This window comes from Coenobita brevimanus, chromosome 16 (assembly GCF_032717465.1).
Source record: "Coenobita brevimanus isolate Jiangsu-jjx chromosome 16, ASM3271746v2, whole genome shotgun sequence".
Taxonomy (NCBI): domain Eukaryota; kingdom Metazoa; phylum Arthropoda; class Malacostraca; order Decapoda; family Coenobitidae; genus Coenobita; species Coenobita brevimanus.
The window spans coordinates 27651649-27661648 of record NC_136969.1 but is presented as its reverse complement, the minus strand read 5'-3'; the positions used below and the strand labels follow the sequence as shown (position 1 = coordinate 27661648).

Genomic DNA, 10000 nt, shown 5'->3' with positions numbered 1-10000 from the left:
TTGTCGTTGTTTATGCTTTTTTTTAATTAATTAGGCATGGAAATTTTCTCCCTCCTTCGCTGAAAATAAACCCGTCCTTTTTTTATTATTATTATTTTTTTGTCGGGTAATGGCTGTGGTTATTTTTTGGATTTTTCTTTTTCGTTGACAAGGTGAAATTTTGTGGTGTGTGTGTGTGTGTGTGTGTGTGTGTGTGTGTGAGAGAGAGAGAGAGAGAGAGAGAGAGAGAGAGAGAGAGAGATATGCCTTTTGTGTAATTGCTGGTTTTGTTATTAGTCATTTAAGTAGTTATTATTTTTATTATTAGTATTGTTATTATTATTATTATTATTATTATTATTATTATTATTATTATTATTATTATTATTCCCTTCTACACCCACAGACCTCCATACTTCCCCTCCTCCACACGCACACCCTCCCCACACCTTCACCACTACTCCCACACACCTGTCCACACACTCCACACACCCCTTTATACATTGTACACACCCACATCCCTCTCCTACACTCACACCTCCCCCTACACACCCCACCCACACCCACCACACCCCCACCTCCCCCCACACCCACACGTACACCCCCACACCGTCAAACCTGCCCCCACAACAACAGTTCATCCCAACCCTTTCCTTGAACCTCTCTCCCTTGGGTTCTCTGTTATGCTGCTCCCTTTACATCTTAGCCTCCCTCTTTCCCTCCCTCCCTTCCCTCCATTTCTCCATCCTTCTCTCCCTCCCTCCGTACCTCTTTCCCTCCCTCCTTTCGTCTATCCATCCATCCTTCTTTCCTTCACTTTATTGTCTTGTATTCGTGTTCTCCATCCTTTTTATTCCTTCCTTCCTTCTTCACTTTCAATTCTTCCCTATTTCTTCCTCTTTCCTTCTCCTCTTCCTGCCTTCATTTCCTGTTTCTGTCCTTGCTTCATTACCTCTATCTCTCTCTCTCTCTCTCTCTCTCTCTCTCTCTCTCTCTCTCTCTCTCTCTCTCTCTCTCTCTCTCATTCCTTCCCTTCCTTCACTCCCTTCCTCCTTCACCCTTCTTATCTCCCTCTTCCTTCCTCTGTTTCTTTATTCTCTCTCTCTCTCCTTCATCTCTTCGCTCTCAATCCCTCAGCTTGTTCTTCCCTCCCTCCCTCCCTTCCTCCCTCCCTCCCTCCCTCCCTCCCCTGTACTGCATCCTCCTCCCTTCTGCGTCTTCCCCTCCTCTTCCTTTTCATCTCTCCCTCCTTATCAAGATCACCAGCTCCCAGTGTGTGTGTGTGTGTGTGTGTGTGTGTGTGTGTGTGTGTGTGTTTGTATGTATGTATGTGTGTGTGTGTGTGTTTGTATGTGTGTGTGTGTGTGTGTGTGTGTGTGTATTTGACTATGTGTGCCAGTTTATGTGTGTGCGTCAGTAAATATGTGTATGTATATGTATTCGACTGTGTGAGTATTTGACAGTGTATGTGTGCCTGTGTATGTGTTAGTGAGAGTGTAACTGTATGTGCGTCCCTCTTTGTGTATGTATCAGTAGGAGTGTAAGTTCGTGTGTGTATGTATGTGTCAGTGTGAGTATTGGATTTGTGTATGTGTACGTACGAAAGTGTGTATTTTTAAGTGTACGTATGTCAGTGTATGTGTATGTAGGTATATAAGTGATCCAATTTCAACCCTAAATCCCCCCTAATCCCCCTGGACTAATCCCCACCCACCCAGCCGCCCCAAAGAGTCCCTGAGAGGAAGGGGAACACAGCCCCCGGGAGTTGTGTGTTGAAATGCGGTGGGGGGAGTCCGTAGAGTTTATTGTGTTGAGATGGTATGGGAGAAATCCGTAGAGTTTTTGCTGAGATGGTATGGGAGAAATCCGTAGAGTTTTGTGGAATCCTCAATGAATATATTTTGTATTATTTGCTCTTGATTGCGTTATTTACCTTGTGATTTTTTTTTTTTTTTGAAGATTTTTTCATTTTCTTCAAATTCCTTTTTTATATCATTTATATTATTGTTATTTATTTATTTGGATACCTCGTGTTTTTTTTTCCCCTTTTCCCTCCTGAAACATGCCATTTGGACTAAATCCGGAATACGTTTCATTTAAAAACACACAAAGACTATGATCTGTACTAAATGCCCTTTATCCTTTACTAGCCTTGATAATTTTGAAAATATATGCAGTGGTTGGGAGTCTCTCTCTCTCTCTCTCTCTCTCTCTCTCTCTCTCTCTCTCTCTCTCTCTCTCTCTCTCTCTCTCTCTCTCTCTCTCTCTCTCTCGTGAGTGGTGTTAGTTTTAGTGGAGTCCCCACCCCCTCTCTTTACCTCGTTTTCTGTTTACCTGTTTAAGTGGATGGGTTTTTCTGCTCTCTCTCTCTCTCTCTCTCTCTCTCTCTCTCTCTCTCTCTCTCTCTCTCTCTCTCTCTCTCTCTCTCTCTCTCTCACACACACACACACACACACACACACACACACACACACAACTTTTTAATCCATTCATTCCCTAATCTGTGTGTGTGTGTGTGTGTGTGTGTGTGTGTGTGTGTGTGTGTGTGTGTGTGTGTGTGTGTGTATGTATGTGTGTGTGTGTGTGTGTGTGTGTGTGTGTGTGTGAGTGTGTGTGTGTGTGTGTGTGTGTGTGTGTGTGTGTGTGTGTCCATTCATGTGCACCAAATCCGTCCTAACCCTGGCTTTTTCAGAGGCTTATAAAGTTGCAGAAAGTTATTTAAGCTTCTGGCAATCCTTCCTTCAATTATTTATTTTATTTTTATTTTATTTTTATTTTATTTATTTAGACTTATTTACGTTATTTCTGTATTTATTTATTTTATTTTCTGTTATTTAGATTTATTTTATTACTGTATTCATTTATTTTATTTTATTTTATTTAGATTTATTTACTTTATTACTGTATTTATTTATTTTATTTTATTTAGATTTATTTATTTTATTTATTTTATTTCCATTTATTTATTTTATTTTATTTTATTTTTATTTGGTGTCAGTTTTAGTGGTGAAAATATAGTATAATTTTTTTTTTTATTCTTTTGGGGGGAGGGAGAATTTCTGTACCAAAATTTTTCAATAAAATGAATTTAATACAATTGTCCACGTAGGCTATAGAAGCATTGATATTTTTGTCGATTTTTTGCATTTTATATTTATTTTATTTTATTATATCTTGTTTTTCTATTATTGATTTATTCATTTTTATTTTACTTTATTTTTTCTTTAATTATTAGGTTCGTGTGTGTTGGGGATTCCGGGTTCTCTCTCTCTCTCTCTCTCTCTCTCTCTCTCTCTCTCTCTCTCTCTCTCTCACTCTCTCTCTCTCACAGACACACACACACACACACACACACACACACACACACACACACACACACACACACACAGGACGTGACAACTTATAATTACCGCTTTTGTGTGTGCGTGCGTGGTGTTCTCGCCTCCGTGTGTGTGTGTATGTGTGTGTGTGTGTGAGAGAGAGAGAGAGAGAGAGAGAGAAAGAGGGGGGGGAGGAATGAATTCAGAATATAGCAACAATGAAGTGAAGAATCTGACCTCTTTAGTATGCCGACGAATTTTCATTTTTATCTATTTTTTCAACTAATTCATTTCATCTATCTACTTAATGACCAAATCTCTCTCTAGTCCATTCACCTTAACTTGGCCCAGATTTTCGTCCTTTTGCAGTTTATTTCACGTAGCTGAGTGGCAGGGAAAAGATAATACTATGGCTCTACATCCTTTTGCTCTTCTTCGTGACTAGCATCATATTCTAACATTAAATCTCCATCAGTATTCAAGATGGATGGATGGGATTTTTGGGCCAAGTTAAAGTGAACTGAGCGTAGTGATGAAGGATTTACTTAAGTGGAAGATTTATTGAAGGATTTATTTTAGTGAAGGATTTAAGAATTTATGTGAAGGATTTATTTAAGTGGATTTATTTAAGTGAAGGGTTTATTTATGGATTGATTTGGGTGAAGGATTTATTTTGAGGATTTGTTAAAGTGAAGGATTATATGTAAGTGAAGGATTTGTTTTAAAAAATTTTAGTGAAAGATTTATGTCAGGATTTATTAAAGTGTAGGATTTATTTGAAAGGATTTAAGCGAAGAATTTATTGAAGCCTAACCCCTCCTGCCGGAAAAAATCCCCCCTTAAATAAATCGCCTAGAAGTAGCATGAGTAAATTAGAGGGTCATCGTACTGAAGGGATTAAAAGAGGTATTGATGTCAGGTACTCACAAACAGGCGTCCAAAATCTCCATGCGTCCTTAAAAAAAAATATCGAAAAATTGGCAGGATATTTTTTCTTGTGCTCAAAATAATAATAATAATAATAATAATAATAATAATAATAATAATAAAAATAATAATAATAATAATAGTAATAATAATAATAATAATAATAATAATAATAATAGTAGTAGTAGTAGTAGTAGTAGTAGTAGTGGTGGTAGTAGTAGTAGTAGCAGTAGTAGTAGTAGCAGTAGTAGTAATAATAATAATAATAATAATAATAATATTAATATTAATAATAATAATAAAAATTTCAGTTTTTTTCCCCACTTAATTTACTGTTTTTTTTTCTTCATTTTTTCCTTGACAATTTCCAAGACGATTTTTTTATTTGGCTTTTCACATAATAAAAATTTCGTTTTATTTTGCTGTCTTGAAACACACATAGTTTAAAACACCATAATTTTTTTTTCGTTTTCTTTATCCAAAAATTTTCTTTCCCAAAACTGAGGAAATAATAGAGAAAAGAGGAATATTTTTGAGGTATTTTTCTTTTAGGCTTATGTTTTCTTGTCTTTCCTTTTTGTTTTTTCCTTATCCATTTTTTTCGCTTCTAAAACTTGAGAAATGAAAGGAGAAAAGAGGAGAAATTTGAAGGACTTTTTCTTTTCATTTCGTTCTTGTTTTTCTGGTCGTTCATATACAGGTGTGTGTGTTTTTTTTTAGTCTTCCATTTACGCTTCTGTTTTTCTTGTTTTTTGGGTCTTTTATTTATGGGTATTTTGTAAATCCTCCATTTATCCTCTGTTTTTCTAGTCTTTCATTTACGCTTTTTTTTTTCTTTCATTTACACACGTGTTTTTTTCTTATATTTCATTTAATATTTTGTTTTTCTAGTCTTTAACTTACGCCTCTGTTTTTCAAGTCTTTAATTTACGTTTATGTTTTTCTAGTCTTTCATTTATGCTTACGTTTTTTCTCGTCTTTCATGTACGCTTATGCATTTTCTTGTCTTTCATTTACGCTTGTTTTTATTGTCTTTCATTTACGCTTGTTTTTTCTTGTCTTTCATTTACGCTTGTTTTTCTTGTCTTTCATTTATGCTTTTGTTTTTTCGTGTCTCATTTACGCGCATGTTTTCTCCAGTACTTCAGTTAGTCTTTTGTTTTTCTTGTCTTTCATTTACGTCTCTGTTTTTCAGGTCTTTCATTTACGCTTTTGTTTTTCTTGTTTTTCATTTACGCGTATGTTTCTTTCCAGTCTTTCATTTACGCTTATGTTTTTTTCTTGTCTTTCATTTACGCTTTTGTTTTTTCTTGTCTTTCATTTACGCTTATGTTTGTTTCTTACCGTTCATTTTACGCGTATGTTTTTTTTCCAGTCTTTCATTTACGCTTCTGTTTTTCTTGTCTTTCATTTACGCTTCTGTTTTTTTAGACTTTTATTTACCCTTATTTTCTTGTTTTTCATTAACGCATATCTTTTTCAAGCCTCATTTACGTTTTTGATTTTCAAGTCGTTCATTTACACGTCTGTTTTTCCAGTCATTCCTTTATGCTTATCTTTCTGGTCTTTTGTGTGTGTGTGTGTGTGTGTGTGTGTGTGTGTGTGTGTGTGTGTGTTTAGCAGGAAATCGATACCCAGATTTTAAAACAGCTCTCGCCTGTCGTATGCTTGGAGAGAGATTTGACTGCTATCCTTGTCAGTTACGCATATTATTTTTTTTCTTTTCAGTCACGGATACTTTTTTTTCTCTCTTTTTCTGGTCGTTTTCTTGCGTGACATTTTTATTTTCATGTAAAAGAGTTGTTGCGTGTTGCTAGGGAAAGATGTGTGTTTTTTCCTTCTGAATTGTGTGTGTGTGTGTGTGTGTGTGTGTGTGTGTGTGTGTGTGTGTGTGTGTGTGTGTGTGTGCGTGCGTGTGTGTGTGTGCGTGTGTGTGTGTGTGTGTGTGTGTGTGTGTGTGTGTGTGTGTGTGTCTGTGTGTGTGTGTTTCCTTCTGTCATTTTTATTAAGATTTTTTGCGTTTTCCTTGTCAGTCACTTTTTTGTTTTTTTTGTTTTTTTGGTACGTCAAATGAGCACGTATTTTGATTTATTGAAAAAAATTGTGGGTCGAATTTGAGAAAGAACTGAGTGCTTTCCTCGTGAGCTATAGAATTTTATGAAGGCTCCCTAACACCTCTTCCTTAGAGATTTATTTTTGGATGTGTCTGGCTAATATCCCTTTTTACGTTATATATGCAGAGTATGACGATGTTTGAAGGATTTATAATAACGCAGAGTAGAACAGTACGGTGTAACAAACAAAATAAATCGCTTAGGAAAAGGTGTTAGGGAGCTTCCTTAACCGACGGGAATATGGACAAAATAAAAATTAAATATGTTTATAAATTCTCAGGCTGAACATACATCACTAAAACACCGATTTTTTTTCTGTTTTTTTTTTCTTCTCCTTTTCTGTGCTGATAATAATAAAATAATAATAACAATAATAATAATAATAGTAGTAGTAGTAGTAGTAGTAGTAGTAAAAGTAGTAGTAATAGCAGAAGTAGTAGTAGTAGTAACATCAACAACAACAACAATAATAATAATAATAATAATAATAATAATAATGATAATAAACGTGAGTCATATTTGTTTCTTCTGATTTTTCTGCTGATTATCTTGTGTGCCAAATAATAATAATAATAATAATAATAATCTGCTAGCCGTATTATGAGAGAAATATATAAGAGATTTTCGTGTCCATGTCACTTATAGATTCCAACACCACTTATTTCACAGCTAAAGGAATCGAATACCACTTAAAGGGAGTCCAGAAGAGTGGAATATTTTGAAGGCTGGAACACTTTACACCACAAAATAGTAACACGCTTTTTATTTTTATTTTTATTATTTTCGTGAGTGTACTGTTGATAATTTTCCCTTTTTTTCATATCTCTTTTTTCTTTTTTGTGATTGATGATGATGATGATGATGATGATGATGATGATGATGATGATGATTCGCCCACTTCTGTACATTCACCCTTCTTGTTCCCTCTTCCAACCTCACCCTATCTTGAGGTGATGATGATGATAATAATGAAGATGATGATGATGATGATGATGGTGCCTGAGACTGGCGATGGGTACGGTGACCTCTGTCCTGCCGTGACCTAGGGGAACACAGGAGGTCAGGTCAGGAGGGGAGGAAAAGCGAGATCCACCCAAGCGCCATCACTTAAGTTCAGGCAGCCGAAAGTCAAAAATCCTTGTTTACAATGTACCCCTCAGCTCCTCGGGCAAATCCGGGGGTATGCACTCTCGGTAACGTTAATCCGGAGGCACTCTGTCACCGTACTCACTGGCTACGGTGCACGGTGCGGCTACGGTACGGCTACGGTAAAAGCGGGAAATCGGTGAAGAGGTCAGTCGAGGGAGAGGCTTACGTCAACCTCGCGCGTCGACGGGATGCTGCTTCTGTGATGCTGGTCCTCTCCCGGGGCAACGTATCGTACCGCACCCTCACCCAAACCCCTTCAAACCCCACTGAAATGAAACCCAGAACCCCCTGAACCCCCCTGGAAACCCCCTGGAACCCCTCCTGATATAGTCTTCACCTTGGCTCTGATTTTGATGTGGTGAAGTGGAAAAGGAGTGGGAGGAATTTTAAGTTGAATCGTACGCCAGGCCTCTGCGTCACTTAACCCCCTCCAAACCCCACTTAAACTAACCCCACGGCCTCTAAAACCCCCCTAAACCCCCCCAGAATTAACACCTAGCCTGGGTTCGAGCTGGACTGGGGTGAGAGTAAGAGGGTAGGGTTCATTTTTGACTTGGATCGTACGCCCGCCATCTTGTATTGATTGCATCCACCAACCCAGACAATCAATAAGAAGAAGGAGGTTCAGGAGGAGAGACCAGCATGAAACAAGGTCCCGGGTTCGACTTTGGGTCATGGAAGGCCAGGTTCTGCGATTCCTAGGGGGCAGGGCAGGGCAGGACAGGGAATAGGAAGGACAGGGTGACATGCGCAGTAGGACACACTCTCTCCCTGTGTGCTCTCTGTGTGTCATGCTTAAAGATGATGGTGGGAGGTGGGGGGCTTGGCTGATGTCGTTTCCCTCCCCTCCTCTCCTTTCCTCTCCCTTCCTCCCTTCTTTTCTCCTCCTTCTCCTCCTCCCCCCCCTCTCCCTTTCTTTTCCTCCCCTCTTTCCTCTTCCTCCCCCATAGCTACTTATTCTCTCCCCCTTCCACTCTCTCACCTCTCATTCTTTACATTCTTCCCTTTCTTCCTCTTCCCACCCTCTCTTTTCTCCCTCCTCTCCCTCTCTTTTCTTGTCTTCCATCCCTCCTTCTCTCCCTCTCTTTTCATCTCTTCCTTCCCTCCTTCTCCTGTTCCTTTCCTCACTCCTTTTCTCTCCCTCTCGCTCACTCCTTTCTACTCCCTTCCCAAGTCTTCCATCTTCCTTTTCCTTCTTTCCCTCTCCTCTTTCCTCCTTCTTTCCTCCTCCTCCTCTTCCTTTCCTTTCCCCTCACTTCCCCTTCCCCTTCTCTCTCTTCCGTCATCGCCCTCTCCCTCCTTAACTTCTCTTCCTTCTCTCCTTCTCTCCCTTTCCTCTCTCTCCTCTCTTTCCCTCCCATCTCTCCCTCCCACTCTCCCTCCTCCCTACCCCTTCCCTCCCCGTTTCGTTGCATTAGGTTCTCTCTCTCTCTCTCTCTCTCCCCTTCCCTTCCCTTGCTTCCCCTCCCCCACCCTCCTTCCCACTCCCTCTTCCCCTCCCCTTCTGTTTCTTTGCCTTCTCTTTTTCCTTCCTCTTTTCTCACCAGTCCTTCTCTCTTTCCTTTCCCCCGCCTTCCCTCCCTCCCTAATTCCCTCCCTTCCATTTTCCCTACCCACTCTTCCTCCCCTTTCTCTCTCTCTCCCCCTCCCTTCCTCCCTTCTGCTTCTTTGCCATCGTCTTCCTCCTCCCCTTGTGCATTCCTCCCCCTCCATCCTTCCCTCTCCTCCCCTCCCTCCCCAATCCTCTTTCCTCCCTTTTTCCTCCCCCCTCCTCCTCCCCTCCCCTCACTTTCACGCTTACGCCTCTTTCGCCTTCATTTCTCTCCCTTCTCCCTCTTCTCTTCTTTCCTCTCCTCTTCTCCCCTCCTCCCCTCCCCTCCCCTCCCTTCCCCTCTCCTCTTCTTTCCTCTCCTCTCCTCTCATCTCATCTGTTTCTCTCCATCTCTTATCCAAACACTGCCATCTCCTTTCTTCTCTCTCTCTCTCTCTCTCTCTCTCTCTCTCTCTCATTTTCTCACTTTTCTCATCTCTTTTGCCTGTTTTCTTAGAGAGAGAGAGAGAGAGTCACCAGATTCAAGAGGACAATTTTCTCCCTTATAAATTGTTCCTTGCGTCACTGTATCTACTTCCTGACGCTGCATCCTGTGAGGGGCGGGTCAGACAAAAGGCCCTACCCTCTTTTATCCCCACTCAGCAGCGACCTCTCTCTCTCTCTCTCTCTCTCTCTCTTGCTTCCATGGCTGTCAAGTCGCTCACTTTTTTTCTCTTCCACTTTCTTTTTTTTTATTTTTTTTATTTTTTTTTTTTTTACCTTCCTCGTTTTCTGCATTATTTTTTCTTCTTTTTTTTCTTTATAGGCAATATTTTCTCTTTCTTCATGTAAGCTATCTCTACGTTTCTCTCTTTTTTTTCTCTCTCTATTTTCCCCTTTTTGCTCTATACTGTTTATTCTCTCTCTCTCTCTCTCTCTCTCTCTCTCTCTCTCTCTCTCTCTCTCTCTCTCTCTCTCTC

The 10000-nt window shown here is 39.7% G+C and overlaps 1 protein-coding gene across 1 annotated transcript in view; it reads right to left on the bottom strand.

Moving 5' to 3' along the window:
* Positions 1–7667, bottom strand: part of LOC145391024 (TWiK family of potassium channels protein 18-like) — a 246046-nt gene extending 238379 nt beyond the window's left edge. The window contains exon 1 of the mRNA XM_080265757.1: positions 7656–7667. The gene's annotated coding sequence lies outside the window, so the exon portion shown is untranslated. The remainder of the gene's footprint in view (positions 1–7655) is intronic.
* Between the last annotated feature and the right edge of the window lie 2333 nt (positions 7668–10000).